This window comes from Dama dama, chromosome 1, assembly GCF_033118175.1.
Source record: "Dama dama isolate Ldn47 chromosome 1, ASM3311817v1, whole genome shotgun sequence".
In the NCBI taxonomy this organism is placed as follows: domain Eukaryota; kingdom Metazoa; phylum Chordata; class Mammalia; order Artiodactyla; family Cervidae; genus Dama; species Dama dama.
The window spans coordinates 55,575,291-55,593,114 of NC_083681.1; the positions used below are offsets into that span (position 1 = coordinate 55,575,291).

The 17,824-nt window shown below is 42.7% G+C and overlaps 1 pseudogene; it reads right to left on the bottom strand.

Annotated features, from left to right (window-relative positions):
* Nucleotides 1-3,407: 3,407 nt before the first annotated feature.
* On the bottom strand, nucleotides 3,408-9,146 carry LOC133060942 (bcl-2-like protein 1; annotated as a pseudogene).
* Between the last annotated feature and the right edge of the window lie 8,678 nt (nucleotides 9,147-17,824).

Sequence of the window (17,824 nt, forward strand, 5' to 3'; positions counted from 1 at the left end):
GAAGTACTTAGCATTTCCTGGGACTTGGGATAGGAGGGTATACGGGTTCAGGACTGTGGGGTGGATGGGGACCACAGCTTCATTAACCACTCTTAGATCCTGGACCAATCGATGAGATCCTTCGGTTTCTTAACAGGCAAGATTGGAGTGTTACAGGGAGACTCGCAGGTAATTAGAATTCCAGTATTCCGGTATTTGTTAACTAATGGTCTAAGACCCTCAAGAGCTTCTGGCTTTAAGGGATACTGTCTTTTCCAGGGATAGGGAGCGTTTGGCCTCAGGAGAATCTTCACTGGTGGAACAAGTATGACTAGACCAGGGCTGGAGGCATCCCACACCTGGGGAATGATCTCATCTGAGAAAGGAAAGGACTCCTCCTTTTCTATGTCTGACGGCATATACTCAGACACCAGACAAAGGAAACTATCAGTCTCTAGCTTTCCCCAAGTCACTCTGGTCTGGAGGAGGCAAAGAAGGTCTCTCCCCAGTAGGGAAGCGGGGCAACCGGGGATGTATAAGAAGGGGTGGGCCCCTTGCCAGTTGCCCACCTTACAATGGAGGGGCTTAGTAAAAATTTTGCTTTGGGGTTCTCCATCTATCCCTGTCACCATTTTAGTCAGGGAGTCTAAAGGTCCTAATCAGAAAGAGGGAACAGAGAAGGCAGCCCTCCATGTTCAAGAGAAAGTTCACATCCTTACCTCCTATTTATAGAGTCACCCAAGGATCGAGAGAAGTGATCTGGATCTCACCATTTGCGGGGGTTTCTTGAGCTGCTAGGCATCATCAGTCCCAGTTGCCCAGGACTAACACAAAGGGAGCAGATGTAGGGGTCTTCATACGCCTTCCCTTAGGGCAATATGGACACTCCCCTTTCCAACGCCCATCCTCTCTGCAGTAGGCACACTGGGTACGTCTCAGCTGCAGTGGATTTCTAAGATCCTTTTTTCTTCATTGTTCTCCCCGTGACTCTCACACAGTGGTCGGATGAATCAAGGCCAAGATTTTAGCCTGTTGTCAGGCCAAGGCTTGGGTCTGCCTCTCTATCCTCCTAGCCTTTCAGGCCTCCTTTTGCTCCCTTTTGATTTCCTCCTCCCGGTCTCTATTCAAAAACACCCTATTTGCCTCCTCCACCAAATCAGAGGTTGAGGTCGCTGGTCCTTTTCCTAGTTTTTACAATTTTCTCCTTATGTCTGGGACTGCCTGGGTTATGAAGGAATGGGCCAGCAGAACTCTTCTTTCCATACTTTGTAGATCTGCCTGGATAAAGTTTTTAAAGGCTTCTGTGAGCCTTCGCAAAAAAAAAGAGCTGGATTTTCATCCTCTCCCTGTATAACCTCTTTTATCTTATTATAATTAATGACCTTCTGGACACCCCAGGTCCTTCCCTGTAGTAGGCAAGTAGTGAGGTATCTTAAGAATTCCTTTCCTGTCCTTGTATCGGGATCCAAATTTGGCTTTGCAGAGGGGACTGCCTCTTCTGCAGGGGGCTGGATTGACCTCCACCCGCTGTCTCATCAGACACTTTTCTAGCCTGATTTAGGATTCTAGCTTTTTCCTCGTTATTACAACATTGGGTGAGGATGACCATTATATCCTTCCAGGTGAGGGAGAAGTTAACACTAAGATGCTCAAATTCGTCTTAAACCTTTGGGGGTTCTCACAATATGAACCCAATTGTTTCCTACATTGAGTAATGTCTTGCATAGAAAAAGGAACATGAACATGCATACTTCTCCCCTCCCCATCTGGTACCTCTCTTAGGGGGCAGATTTTTTCTGAGGGTGACGTTTCCTTCTGTAGAGGACAAAGCTTACTTCCTGATCATAATTCCATGGGGGAAGCTACATACGGAGGTGGAGCTGAGTGACTTCCCTTCAGGTTCTGTGACTTCTGGGCTTGTCTGAACTTCCTTTCCCCATGTCCTCTCTGCCCAAGCTGAGGGGGTCAAGAGAAGGTCATGGGGATCTTCTGCTTCGGACCTTGCCAAAATGACTTTGCAAGAGCATTTATCAGGGTCTTCAAGCTTACATTTTTGCCTTTTCTCAGAATTCTGGTAGAAGACCATAAGGGCCTGGACATAGGGAATCTCCTTGTATTTATTCTCACATTTACAGTATAGATTGAGCTGCAAAATGGTATTGAATCCAAGTGACCCAGACTGGGGCCATTTTCCCCCTCCTCCCAGGGAGTAAGTAGGCCAGAATGAGTACAGTATTTGATAAGTTTTTTCCTTTTTAGTCCTTCCAATTGGTATCTCTCCCAGTGGGTCAAAAGACAACCCAGCGGGGTGTCTAAGGGGAAGTTAGGCTTATTTCCCATTTTGATGGTGGTATAGTTTATATCCCATTCCCAGAGGACCAGTACTGGGGTCAGTTCAGTTCAGTCGCTCAGTCGTGTCCAACTCTTTGTGACCCATGAACTGCAGCATGCCAGGCCTCCCTGCCCATCACCAACTCCCAGAGTTTACCCAAACTCATGTCCATTGAGTCGGTGATGCCATCCAACCATCTCATCCTCTGTCATCCCCCCCTCCTCCTGCCCTCAGTCTTTCCCAGCATTAGGGTCTTTTCCAGTGAGTCAGCTCTTCACATCAGGTGGCCAAAGTATTGGAGTTTCAGCTTCAACATCAGTCCTTCCAATGAACACCCAGGACTGAACTCCTTTAGGATGGACTGGTTGGATCTCCTTGCAGTCCAAGGGACTCTCAAGAGTCTTCTCCAAAATCACAGTTCAGAAGCATTAATTCTTCTGTGCTCAGCTTTCTTTATAGTCCAACTCTCAACATCCATACATGACCACTGGAAAAACCATAGCCTTGACTAGACAGACCTTTGTTGGCCAAGTAATGTCTCTGCTTTTTAATATGCTGTTTAGGTTGGTCATAACTTTCCTTCCAAGGAGCAAGCGTCTTTTAATTTCATGGCTGCAATCACCATCTGCAGTGATTTTGGATCCCAGAAAAATAAAGTCTGTCACTATTTCCACTGTTTCCCCATCTATTTGCCATGATGTGATGGGATCAGATGCCATGATCTTAGTTTTCTGAATGTTGAGCTTTAAGCCAACTTTTTCACTCTCCTCTTTAACTTTCATCAAGAGGCTTTTTAGTTCTTCACTTTCTGCCATAAGAGTGATGCCATCCGCATTTCTGAGGTTATTGATATTTCTCCCGGAAATCTTGATTCCAGCTTGTGCTTCTTCCAGCCCAGCGTTTCTCATGATGTACTCTGCATATAAGTTAAATAAGCAGGGTGACAATATACAGCCTTGACGTACTACTTTTCCTATTTGGAACCAGTCTGTTGTTCCATGTCCAGTTCTAACTGTTGCTTCCTGACCTGCATATAGGTTTCTCAAGAGGCAAGTCAGGTGGTCTGGTATTCCCATCTCTTTCATTTTTTTCCACAGTTTATTGTGATCCACAGAGTCAAAGGCTTTGGCCTAGTCAAGAAAGCAGAAATAGATGTTTTTCTGGAACTCTCTTGCTTTTTCGATGATCCAGCAGATGTTGGCAATTTGATCTCTGGTTCCTCTGCCTTTTCTAAAACCAGCTTGAATATCTGCAAGTTCACGATTCACATATTGCTGAAGCCTGGCTTAGAGAATTTTGAGCATTACTTTACTAGTGTGTGAGATGAGTGCAGTTGTGCGGTAGTTTGAACTTTCTTTGGGATTGAAATGAAAACTGACCTTTTCCAGTCCTGTGGCCACTGCTGAGTTTTCCAAATTTGCTGGCATATTGAGTGCAGCACTTTCATAGCATCATCTTTTAGGATTTGAAATAGCTCAACTGGAATTCCACTTATCTAGACCTTTAGCAAATACAGAAGGATGGTAGCCTTCCCACTGCACTTCTCCACAAGGTGGTTCCAGGGTGTATTTGTTAGAATGAAATATTTTATACATTTGAGACATTACTCACTTCTTAGTTGGATGTAATCATAGGATTTGTGTTTAAATATTTACACAATAAAGCATTTTTTTATACCAGTTTTACTAGATTGGCAACAGCCTGCCACAAAGTGCCAAAGACTTTGGAGAAAATTACATGATTTTGTTTTCATTATAGAGGAAATTCCATTACCTACTATAAAGTCCAAAATTCTACTTGCATTCAGCTTTTGAGTTGACTTCCAGAGAGGCGATCATTTTACCATTTTTTTTCTCTCATGCCATATAAAATATGTCATGTAGTAATTGTCGAGGAACTAATAAACTATCATGGTCAGGTACACTTTTTTTTAAAAGCAGAAGTTCAAAATCTTTTCCACAGTTAGTACTTGTTTCTTTTGGCTCTTTTAGGGCTAAATTGGTTAATATCAATTAATAAGTGAATTATTTTTAAGGAATAGATACTAGGTTGGTGCTAATGTAATTGCAGTTTCAGACCGTGATAAATTTTAAATCATTATAACTAAGTTCAAACACATCTTTATTACTCAAAATGGGAACCATTACAATCAACACATTTTTGCCAACAAGAAATATGTTTGCTTATTCCTATAGCAAAAAAATCCATGCTTCAGGATTTGACGAACTCTCGGGAAGCATTTTCTGCCTCCGGCTGGTTGTAAGAACATTTTCTCTGCAAAAAGTTATCAAGATGCTTGAATAAGTGGTAGTCAGTTGGTGCGAGATCAAGTGTGTTATGGTCTTCTGACAGACCGGAATCTGGGGACAGGAGGTGACGAAAAGAAGGCAAAGAAAAGGGGGACCCAAGTCTCTAGTGGAACAAGGGTACTTTATTCATGGCAGTGTGTGCTTATATATTGTAACACAAGGAAGCTTTAGGCAAAAAATGAAGTTAAGTAAAAAACACTGAAACCAGACGCATAACAACAGTAACTAAGGGAATAACAGTAGTCATAGGGCCATGACAACAGTAAATAGGGGAATAACAATCGTCACAGGACCAGAAGATAATCCATGTATTGGAAATAGGAACATGACTAAGTAGTTTTACAGAAAAGTAAACAGTTACTTAAAGGAATCCATGTATGTGTTCTGCCTCATGACCTCAGTCCTGAGAACTGCATGCAGCTCTGCTCATTCCTGTTTTCCAGCAACGGATAAGGAACAGAGGGCCCTTGAGAAACAGAAAATAACATATAGGATTCCTTAAAATTAAACATTCCCTGACAATTCTCCCTTTTTTATTATTTTTGTGAAAAAGGCCCTGACCAATTGAGTTTGTTTAGTGTGAACAATTTATGTTGAAAGGCATCAGTATACAACAAATATAATTACCAGGACAATTACCAATGTTACAGCATCAGACCCAATACTATGAATAATACTTTGGAGCCATCTTTGAGGGTCTAGCCCAGATAATTGACCAGCTAGCTATTCAGCTAAAGTTTCCAAATTATTGGAAGAGGGCAGACTTTTAGAGAATGTTTCAAAGATTTTCTTTTGCAGTAATTGTATATTTAGGGAAGCATTATCATGTATGTCTTGTAAGTGAAATTTAATTTGTTCTCAATTGTAAGCACTATAGTTGAACCGAACATGAGTGATACAAAATTGTGTAGAATTCCAATCACATTTTAGTATTACTTGTTTTTGTAAATCTATTAATTGATCTCTGACCCATTGGATGGCTGTTTTTAGTTCCTGTATTTTATCTTGAATTTCCTCATCTGAGCCTAAGTGGCCCATATAATATGAGCATCTTTGGTCCAATTTTGAATAAAGTTTTGTGTTTGAATTTAGGTTTGTAAAGCAGTGCCTGTGACAGTGGCAGTAGTGTAAATGGCTATTAATCCCAAAATGCCAAGAATTAACCATCCAATGAATCATTTAGATCACCAGAGTAATTTAGTGAGTAGCCAGGAGGCAAGTCCTGCCATGGGACCCTCTTTCCAGGGATTCATTTTTCAAAGAAACAGGAATTAAGTATACATTTTGTAATCTATACAAGTCACAAAATGTAGAGTCTTATTAAATTGTAAGTTCTCTATAGCTATAACAAAAGGAAGAGGAACACAAGCTTGTATAAAATATGAATGATTATAATGAAAGGAATAGTTACTATGAGTTGAAGAGCGAGCCCAGCAGAGCTATACCAGCCAAAGTCATGCCCGTCAGGGACCAGTGGTTGAAGCGCTCCTGGCCCTTTTGGCTCTCAGTTGCTGTATTGTTTTTGTAGTTTCACGAAAGTGTCCCAGCTGCAGTCCTCCTGTATCCAAGGCTCTAGGTGGTCATTTAGGTAAGTGGCCATCCAAGTTGTGATTTGACTCACCAATATTTGCATCTCCTTGTCTATGCTTTCTATGCATAGTGTCCCACCAAAGGGAAAAAAGGCCATAATGTGACCCCAGTTTACCCCATCCCGCAAGAGTTCATACATTACCTGTTCAAAGCTCTGATATGCTGTCCCTGGGGTGACGTGGAGCTGGGACGTCAGGTCACTGAATGTGTCTATTGGTACCTCAGTTCAAACTCATTGTCTGTCTCCCTCAGGGTCTGCTTTACTGTTGACATGGGGATCACTTTCCGGGCGTCCAGGTTCTGCTGTGGCCAGTGGCTCCATTCACCGCAGGGCTATCTGCCAGGTGCCAAGATGGGTTGTCATTGATGACATTGCTGCTGCTAAGTCGCTTCAGTCGTGTCTGACTCTGTGCGACCCCATAGACGGCAGCCCACCAGGCTCCTCTCTCCCTGGGATTCTCCAGGCAAGAACACTGGAGTGGGTTGCCATTTCCTTCTCCAATGCATGAAAGTGAAAAGTGAAAGCGAAGTTGCTCAGTCGTGTCCGACTCTTCACGACCCCATGGACTGTAGCCTACCAGGCTCCTCCATCCATGGAATTTTCCAGAAAGAGTACTGGAGTGGGGTGCCAATTGATGACACTGGGGGTTTCCATATCTGCTTCTGTCCCTTCTGAGGCCTCAGTTCTGTTCTTTTCCACGTCATTAAATTGACTCCAGCTATATCCTTTCTGGGAAACCTTGTAAGAGAGAAAGCAACCACCAGCTCTCGGTTGCTCTGAGATATTTTTACAATAAGGATGGGTTCCCCCAGTCTATTGTCTAAAATATCCTTAGTAAAAAGGGGGCTATGTATATAGGTCCAATAAGTATGATTAATTAATTCAGCTTGAGTGGGGCAAGCAAAAGCAAGCAAAGCAAGCATAGCAACAAAAATATTTTCCGGATTCCGAGGCATTCCCTGTTGAGAAACCAGATTTTTAGCTTGATTAGTAAGGGTTTTTGTTTATCCCTAGGTAAGGAGATCATAAGGTCGATGACGTTGACTGTGGCTTTTCTTGGTGATTTTTAGAGTCACCATGGCTTGTATTGGAATTTTTTCTTCCCCGGGAATTTGCCCGTTTTCTATTTTGAACACCAGATGCTCCCCTGAGGTGGATCTTTCAAAGAGGAAGCCAATTGATTTCATTGGAGCTATCTGGAGAAATACAAGCATACCCCTTTCCCTATGAGATTAATTTCCTAGATTTCCATTGTTTAGTTAGCCCGTCTTGATACCAAACGGCCAGAGGAAGAGAAGTGTCTTTCAATTCTTAGAAATGTTTTTCTGCTTATGTCAAGATAACTCCTTGTGGTAAGTTTTTAAAAATTTAAAACAAATAAAGCCGTATTAACAATAGTTATAGGATTAAAGAATATCTTGTGTTTGGAATCTAGTAAAGTCTGCTCTGTATAGAGAAGATAGAATTGTTCCTGTGTATTCCTACTTTTTAAATTTTTTTATTTGTAGTCTCAGTGTGTGAAATGGGGGAAGGTTGGTCCCTAATAATAGACTGTAATTCAAGAAAAAGTTGTTGACTAATAGATTGATTAGAATTTATGGTAGAAGTTTTTATTTTTTTTAATACAAAAACTGAATATGAGGAGTCAGAAATTATATTGATAGGGTAAGGATGTAGGTGAATAACCTGAATAAGAGCATATAATTCATTTTGTTGAGCAGAATGAAATTTAGTATAAAAGACTTTATATTCTTTGAGAGACCAAAATGAGGCTTTGGTGTTTTTAGTCCCATCTATATAGAAAACATCAGCTTGAGGTATAGGTTGTGATGTAACAATGTGAGAGATAATAAATTCAGTATTTTTTAAGAAATTTTAAAGTTCATTAGAGGGATAATGAAATGAAATTTCTCTAAAATAGTCTGAGAAGGCTTTTTTGAAATCGATAGAAGTTTGTAATGCATTTTCTAATTAAGCTTTATTAATAGGCAATATAATTTGGTGAGGATAGGAGCCAATTAAAGTCTTGTTTTATTTTTTATTGATAATTATTAGAGCAAATCAAGATAGGGCTTAAGTGACTTTGTCTCTTTAAAATGGTTATATATCCATTTTATTGGGTGTTCTTGCTGGGCAAGAAGTCTTGTGGGAGAATGGAGAGAGGGGAGTATAAACAACTCTAAAGGCAATTCAAGTCTAATATGAGTAAGAAATTGTTTTTGTATAATTCATTTTGTATTAAACAGAGTTTTTTTGTGTGTCTCTTGTGAAAGTGAATGAGGGCTATTTAAATCAGAATCTCCTTTTAAAGTATTAAATAGACTAGTCAGTTGATAATTTCCAATACCTAAAGAGGGTCTAATCCAGTTTATATTGTCTAAAAGTTTTTGAAAATCATTCAAGGTTGATAATTTATCAACATGAATCTGTGTTAGTTGGGAAGTAATATGTTGTCTATTAACAATAGATCTTAAGTAATGGTAAGGTCTAGAGGTTTGAATCTTTTCAGGGACAATGATTAATCTAGAGTCTTTTAAGCATTGTTGAGCTACGTCAGACATTTGTTGAGTTTTTAAAACAGATGGAGCATAAAACAATATATCATCTATATAATGAAGAACAAGAAAGTTAGAAAATTGTTTTCTCACAGGTTCAAAGGCTTTGGCTACATAATATTGACATATGGTGGGAAAATTTATCATTTTTTGAGGCAATATAGCCTATTGATATCATTTATGAGGCCCAATATGATTAGGAAAAGGAAGAGAGAAGGCAAATCTTTCTAGGTCTAGAAGGTGTAAAGGTATAGTAAAAAAGCAATCTTGTAAATCTATAAAAATAATGTCGGGGCGAGTCCGCGCTGGGGGCACCCAGTTGGGCCTCCCGGGTAGGCGTCGAGGTCTCGGGCACCGTCGCCCGAGCTGACCGTGGCCATGGGCCTGGGCGCCAGCGCCGAGCAGCCTGCGGGCGGCGCCGAGGGCTTCCACCTGCACCGGGTGAGTCGCCCCTGCGGCGCCGGAGGTCTTGGCGCGGCACCCGCTCCGACGCGCGGGAACGCCGGATCGTCGACCCGGGGACGGCAGCCGCGGGGTCTCGGCCCTGGGTGGCCTCCCGGGGGAGGGTTGTACCCCTTCCCGGTGGGAGCCGTCGCCGGGGAGAAGGCGCCATGGCACCCCCGGGTCCCGGCCCGCCTGCGGCCGCGGTCAACCCGGCACCAGCCCCGAGTGCCAGCTCTGCAGGAAGCGGGAGCGTTTCCTGGTGGAGTCGGGCAGCTCCGGAATGGCACTTGTCCCAGGTGGAGAGTGAACGCACCAGGTTCAGTCCGGAGAATTTGTGCACTTGTGTGAACACATTTATGATCGCCTGCTGTGCACTGCGCTCCATGTTGGGCCTGAGGAGAGATCCAGCTCAGCCCAGTCCCCGGCCGTCTTGGATCCAGAGAGTCGCCAACTGCCGGGGAGCCCGCCGGCTCTCATCCCACGCTTCTTGGGGTCGAAAGGCTTCAAGAGGTCCAAGACGAGCGAGAACCACACAGGGAAAGTGGGAGCGGGAGAGCAGAGAGAATGCGGCAGAGGGCTGGGGATAGATTTGCTGCAGGGGGAGGGTCCCCAGGGGAACACTGCGGAGAAGCGCGGTAGGGCCTCAGCAGAGAATGAGTCATCCATGTTGCCACAAAGAGGTCTGGATGAGCAGTCCCGAGGGAAGTGGAGATGGAGTTCCAGGGCCTGAAGGTGGGGAGAAGGGTCCTCAGACAGATAAGAGATGTGGGGTGATTAGTACCTCGGAGAGGGCGGGGCTGTAACAGAGATGAGAGGGTAGGTGGGTCTCTGTCTCCCGAGCGCAGGTGGGCCAGACTCCCTTTTCCCTTGTGCCCAGATGGATGGCTGCAGAGATAGGCGTAGCTTGTCAGTTTGGTGCCTTACTTTTGAGTGGTCTCTGTTATTGTCATTAACAACTAGGCGGTGGAGGGTTGGGGAATGAGAGTGGGGACTGAAGAGGTTTGCTAAAAGGAAAAGCAGAATGGCTCCAGGACCCAGAGGTAACAGGATTTGTGCTTGCCGATAGGCTTTCCCTAGTGGACACCATGGTGTGGTACCAGAGGGAAAAAGTGGACAGTGAAATGCATCCAGCCAGAAGGGTCTTCCAACAGGTTTGATGGAAAGCAAGTTAAGGCTGTTGGCAGGGCCTGGGGGTGGATGGTAAGAGTGAAGATAAGAAGGGCCTGTTGGAGAGGGACAGAGTGGAAAGTTTGAGGAACTGGGTCTTCATTTACGAAACATTTATTTTTTTCATTTCATACGGGCAGCTTTATTTTTTTAATTGAAGTATAGTTGTATAATTTTATATATGCATACAATATAGTGATACACAATTTTAAAAGGCTGTGCTCCATTTATAGTTATTATATAAAAGTATTTGCTATGTGCCCTGTGTTGTACAATATATCCTTATAGCCAAAAACAGTGACTTTGAGTACATACGCTATGGCATGTAGATTTCTGGGCACTGGAGATAAAGCAGTGAGCAGAAGAGACATTGTCCCTGTTCTTATAGAGCTTACATTCGGGTGCCAGCTGGGAGAGAAGGGAGCAGACTAGAAATTGAAATGTATGGTAGGTGGTGACCGTTGCTGGAGAGAAAAATAAAGCAGAGTAAGGGGTCCAGAGTGATGAGTGGGTGCTGTTTTGGATAGAGGGGTCAGGAAAGGCCTCTGATCAAGTCATGTTTGAACCAACACTCAGAAATAAGGAGTGGACAGTAGGCTAGGTGAAGTTTGTCTGGTCACTCTTGCAATTAAGTACCCTACATAGCTTTTTAATCTGCTTGATCATTTTCTTGCCTTCTTCACGTCATTGGTCTTTAATAGTTCCACGATAAATTTTTTCCTGTTTTATATATATATATATGTATATATCTATATACACACACATAAATATGTGGGGGAAGAGTTTTCAGGGCGGAGGGAGACGCTGAGGTGGGATTATGCTACTGGGCTTGAGCAGTGAGGAGGTGGGACTGGTGTGCTTGAATGGCCAGGCCCTTGTGAGGAGAGTGGGAAAGGATGAGGCCACATTGTGTGGGGCCTTGTGTGTCGTCCTGGGGATTTAGGATTTGATGCTGAGGTATGGTACCATCAGGAGGTTTTAAGTAGAAGTGTAATTTTGCCTCCTTAATAGTAAAAAGAAAACCGAACAGAGAACAAGTGGGCTGCTTTCTCTAACTGTTGGCCTTCCCACAGTGTGCAGAGCATGGGGGAGAAGTCACTGCCCTCGGCAGGCTGGTACAGGGCTGTGGGCAGGAGCAAGCTGTGGGTCGGATTTCCTGGGGTCAGGCTGCTGTTGAATAACTGAGTGCTTTTCCTTCCCTGTCAGTTGGGGGTTAGTGAGACGGTTAAATGACGGGGGAAGCGGGTGGTGCACTCGCCTGGCACCTAGCCAATCCTCAGAAGGTGTAAGCTGCCATGGTGCAGTTAGTTGCTCTAGGTGCCCTGATGGGAGATGGGGAGCGGGTTATGAGAGCAGCACCCGTGGTAGGCTGTGGGGTTGGGGGTGTCAGGAGCCCCCGGGAGAAAGCCAGAGGGGGCGCTTGCTGCAGGATTGGGGGTGCGGTGGGCGGCATCCCAGATGATTTCTGCTGTGGAGCCATAGCGGGCGACGACAAGGCCCAGGCCAGAGGCAGGGGAGTACCACCAGACCAAGGACAAGGCCACGGGAGTGAGGAGGTGGAGGCGCTGGGGGGCTGGGACAGAGCCTGCGCCTGCGCACTGGGGCCTGAGCCTCGGGGCCTCCTTGGTGACCGAGAGGGGTGACGGTGGGTGGAGGAGGGTACCGGGCGACCAGCCTGCTCAGGAGCAGCGGCCTGTCCCCAGGGGAGGTGGAGTGGAGTGGTCCACAGCAGGGAGGTGCAGCTCCCTACCCGCTCTCTCAGATGAACTGTCCTCCGATTCTGAAAAGCTACCTCTTCCCCAGACTTTCCCCTGAAGGGATGGCGAAGTGGGCTCCCAAGAGCAGCCCTCTGGGCGAGGCCAACTAGGGCTGGATTTGGGTTTCTGGGCTCCTTCTCAGTGGAAGCCGTGGCAGCTTCTAGAAGTGGCAAGAAGACACTCTGAGGGTACTGCTGTGAGGAGGGAGCCCTAATCCCAGGGGCAGACTGGCCTGAATCCACAGCCTCAGCGGTGACGGTTCCCTTCAATCTGGGATTGGAGGGCCTGAGGAGTGGCAGAAGCCACAGGGCCTTCCCCTCAAGTAGGCATCGAGAACCTGAGGCCGCCTGAGCCATGGGGGTTGCGGGCCTGGTTAACACTGGGCTTCAAGTGCTCACAGCCAAAGGCTGGAGGGCGTGGGTCCCACCTTCCATCCAGAACGGGGGATAAAGGCTGCATTGTCTAGAAAATTAAAAAAAAAGAAAAGAAAAAAAAAAAAAATAATGTCAGTTTTGAGGAATAATGGTAGGTAATGGAATTTTTGGTTGCAATGTACCCATAGGTTTTATAGATGTGTTAATTTTTTGAAGATTTGTTAAAAGATGCCATTTGTCAGATTTTTTTTTTTTTACAAAAATTGGAGAATTTCAAGGAGAACAAGATTCCTTAATATGTTTTAATTTCAAATGTGTATCGAAAAGTTTTTTAGTAGCTTCTAGTTTTTCTTTTGTAAGGGGCCATTGTTCTGTCCAAATAGGCTTGTCACCTTTTCAAGTTATTTTAATAATTGCATAGTTTGTTAAGTCAGTGGCCCCAAGGAAAAATGTGGAATATGTATTTAAGTTTGTCATTGCATAAGTAAATCTCCTTTTATTAAATTAAGAGGTGCATCTATCATGTAGGGTCATAATTTTGCTGGCCTTTTGGTCCCTCATATGGATATATTTGGACATTTTGATAAACCTCTTGTATTTTGGTTTGAGAAACTCCTGCAATTTGGCAAGAAATTTTCTGTATAGGCCAAGATTTGGCCCATAAATGTTTGGAAATAATAGTAATATCAGATCTAGTATCAAGGAGACCAGAACATTTTTTGCCATTAATTTTGATATATTTGGTTGGGTATATTCACATATTATTGATGTCCATAAGCGTTGTTTTTGATCTGAAATGTCAAATCCATCTGTCTGTACATCATTAGAGGAGTTAATAGAAATGTAAGATAAAGGAAGTAATTGAGCAATTTTGTTTCCCTTTTTGAATTGCCATAATATCTGAGATGACATCATAATTGGAATCTCTCTCTTATAATTTGAATCAGTTACTCTAGGGTGAACAGTATTGACCAAATAAAAGACCAAAGGTTTGTGGGGGTAGGAGTCTAAAAATTCCGGTAGGTATTTTATAAGGGACTATTTGAGGAAAAAGGAGAAAATCATTTAAAGCTGGTATATCAATGGTAGCATTGACGGATGTTGAGGGTTTGAGGGAAAAGATGGAGTTTGCCCCTGGTTTTTGTTGATGGGGACCCGGGGAGTCCCCAGTTTGGAGTTTCCCGAAATAGGCTTTCCTGTAATATCATATTTAGATTGACATTCTCTGGCCCAATGTATCCCCTTATGGCAATGAGGGCAAATTTTTGGAGGTTTTTTTAATAGTTTTAATTTTTTCTGTGTGCTTTTTAGGAGAATCCTTTTTTAAATGAGTTTTATCCCCACATGTAAAACATCTTTCACATCCCTTTTTAAAGGTAGCCACCATTGTTTCAGTTAACATTTGTATTTTTTTAGTTTCTGATCCTAAATTGTGATAAGCCTTTAAATAATCAATAATAGTCTTGATCTCATGAATTGGAGTGATAGCTCTTTAACATTTTTGGTTTGCATTTTTATAAGCAAGCAGCTTTTCTAGTTGCATTTTGGCCTCTTCTCTGATAACATTATGGGAAATAGCAACTTTGAATCTAGCTAAAAAATCAGCATAGGCTTCATTAGGTCCTTGAAATATTTTTGTGTAGTTATCTTCAGGTTTCCTTGACTTCTAGCCTTCCAAGGGGAACACAAGGTTGGGGTTTACCCATATCCATATGTTGGGCTCAAAATCTGGACCATCTTTATTGGGGTCGGGCGACTTAACTATTTGGAGTTTATATCTGGCAAGGTTTTGTTCAACCAAGGGCAGGTGTGTGGTGAAGGCTAGAAAGGACTCGTTTTTTATGTCCCAGTCTAGTAATCTAGAAAGCCTTTGTCATGAAGGAGAATGAGTAGATAGTGTTTTATCATAAATACGAGTATGTGTTAAAGGCTTATCATTGTCATTAAAGAAAGTACTGTTAGCTTTAGTGTCAAAAAGAGCCTCAGAAGAGTTCTTGTTAGAGTCATTTTGTCTTTGAGTTGAGAGGACTTTCAGTTTGGCGTTCATTGTAAGAGGAGGAGGAGCACTTGGGGCAGCCAAAGCAGGGCTGGTGGGATAATTTTGAAATATTTTATGTTGTTTTAATTGGGCCTTTTGTAAAGTTTTATCCTCTAATTTATATTCATGTAACAAGTGTTCTGCCTGTTGTCAAATATCAGGGGGGGCTAGAATTTTCTTGAAATGGCAAAATCATGACTTTAATGAGGGCCCATAAGGGCCAGAAATCTATTAGAATATTTTTCCCCATCTTGTGGTTCATTTAACATTCTTTCTAACTTGGTTCCAAATCTTTAAACCAAAATTGCTTTCATCAAGGAACCAGGGATTATGTTCAATTACCGTTTGGAGACAAGCCTCTAATCACTGACGCGAAACCGAAAGTCCTTGAACCTTAAATAAATGATGAAGCAAAGTAGAAAAGTGGTGGGGCTTTCCAGCCATTTGTCCCATAACCCTGCACTTACCGACCTCAGTAGGTCCACAATCACTCTGTCTGCTTGCCAAGGGCGTACTCCAAGTCCCTGTTCAGGTGCCACTTGTTATGGTCTTGACAGACTGGAACCTGGGAACAGGAGTCAAAGAAAAGAAGGACATGGGGGACCCAACTCTCTAGTGGAACAAGGGTGCTTTATTCATGGCAGTGTGTGCTTATATATTGTAATACAAGGAAGCTTTAGGCAAAAAATAAAGTTAAGTAAAAAACACCAAAACCAGATGCATAACAATAGTAACTAAGGGAATAACAATAGTCATAGGGCCATAACAACAGTAACTCGGGGAATAACAATCATCACAGGGTCAGAAGACAATCCATGTATTGGAAATAGGAACATGACTAAGTAGTTTTACAGAAAGTAAAAGGTTATTGAAAGGAATTCGTGTATGCGTTCTGCCTCATGACCTCAGTCCTGAGAACTGCATGCAGCTCTGCTTGTTCCTGTTTTCCAGCAACTGATAAGGGACAGAGGGCCCTTGAGAAACAGAAAACAACATACAGGATTCCTTAAAATTAAACGTTTCCTGACACAAGTGAATATGGCAGATGAGGCAAAACCTTGTGCCCAATTTGTTTAACTTTTGAAGCATTAGTTGTGCAATATGTGGTCAGGCATTACCATGGAGAATTGGGCCCTTTCTGTTGACCAGTACCAGCTGCAGGCATTGCAGTTTTCAGTGCATCTTACTGATTTGCTGAGCATACTTCTCAGATGTAATGGTTTCATCAGGACCCAGAAAGCTGTAGTGGATCAGACCATCAAATAGTGACCATGGCCTTTTTTGGTGCAAGTTTGGCTTTGGGAAGTGCTTCGGAGCTTCTTATTGGTCCAACCACTGAGCTGGTTGTTGCCAGCTGTCATATAAAAGTCACTTTTTGTGACACATTGCAATCCAATTGAGAAACGATTTGTTGTGTAGAATAAGAGAAGACGACACTTCCAAATGACGATTTTTTTGATTTGCAGTCGGCTCATGAGGCACCCAGCTTTTTCAGCTTTCTGATTTGCTTCAAATGTCAAACAACCATAGAATGGTTGACATTGAGTTCTTGGGCAACTTCTCGTGTAGTTGTAAAAGAATCAGCTTCAGTGACTGCCCTCAATTGGTCGTCAACTTCCGATGGCCGGCCACTTCGTTCCTCATCCTTAAGGTTCTCATCTCCTTTGCAAAACTTCTTGAATCACCACTGTACTGTATGTTCATGAGTAGTTCCTGGGCCAAATTTCTTATTGGTGTTGCAAGTTGTCTCTGCTGGTTTATGACCCATTTTGAACTTGAATAAGAAAATCGTTTGAATTTGCTTTTTGTCTATCATTTTCCTAATCTAAAATAAACATAAAATACACAGCAATAAGTCATTAGCAGAAAAAAAAAACCAAGAAATGAACATTAAAATGACATATAACCACATTTATTTAAGAATGTATTCCAATAGCAAATGGCAAAGTTGAACAATGCAAAACTGCAATTACTTTTGCACCAACCTAATAGTATCAATAAATTCTATTTAATGTATTAGAAGGCACTGTTTACTATCAAGAATTTCCATACTTCAGATAGTTCAGAGTCATTAATCAGTGTGACCATTAGATAAACTTTCCAAGCTAATATAGGGTTTCCCAGTTTCATCTTGGTACAGATATTTGTTCTACTAGCAATTATTTAATAAACATAGGTTGTTGTGAATCTATATGAGGAGCTAACCATTTTCAAGTGATCTCAGACTTGCTTATTCACTTTTTCTATTTGATTTGTCAAAGCCAGTTATTTTTTGAGGAGATGTATATTTTTATCTAATCTGCTATAATCTAGGCTATATTTCAGTGTTAATTACCTTGGTTGGGCTTCCCTGATGGCTCAGATGGTAAAGAATCTGCATGCAATGCAGCAAACCCGGGTTCAATCCCCAGATTGGGAAGATCCTTTGGAAAAGGTAATGGCTACCCACTCCAGTATTCTTGCCTGGGAAATCCCATGAACAGAGGAACCTGGCGGGCTACAGTCCATGGGGGTCACAAAGAGTTGGACACAACTGAGTGACTAAGCACGCACACACACATAGGTGAATGTATTTAATGATACAGTTTTGAATAAGACTTCTGGTGATATTTTATCCCTGGTTTATGTTTAATGTATCTATACATTTATATAAAAGCAGGCCCACACATTTAGTTGTATGGTTTGTGCACTGCACAATGATATCCAGTTGGGGAGAAGGTTAGTACAGCCCAAGCCTGTGCTCAGCTTGTCACTGTATTGCCTTGGAAGGGTTGCATCTCTCACAACACATTTTTTTCCAATTTCTGAGTGAAAGGGGCTGTATAGGTCAGCAGCAATCCTGTTCACGGGAAGGAAGTTTAGCAAAGCTGGGACTTCTTTTGTCATTAGTCTTAAATGATACTGCAGTAAATTTCTACTCCAAGTTTGGTAGTTTACAAGCTTAAAAGCTAATAGTTTTTTGTTTCTTTTTTTCAAGTTTATTTTTATTTATTTACTTGGCTTCTTCAGGTTCTAGTTGTGGCACATGGGATCTTTGTCGCATCACATGGAATCTTCCATTGTAGCACACGGGCTCTCCAGTTGAGGAGCATGGGCTCAATAGTTGTGGCGTGGGGGCTTAGTCGCCCCATGGCATGTGGGATCATCACTCCCCAACCAGGGACCAAACCCATATCCCCTGCATTGCAAGGTGGATTCCTAACACTGGACCACCATGGAAGTCCCTGCTTTTCAATTAAACATTCATCATCCATAAATACACAGCTTTTTTAACTTTA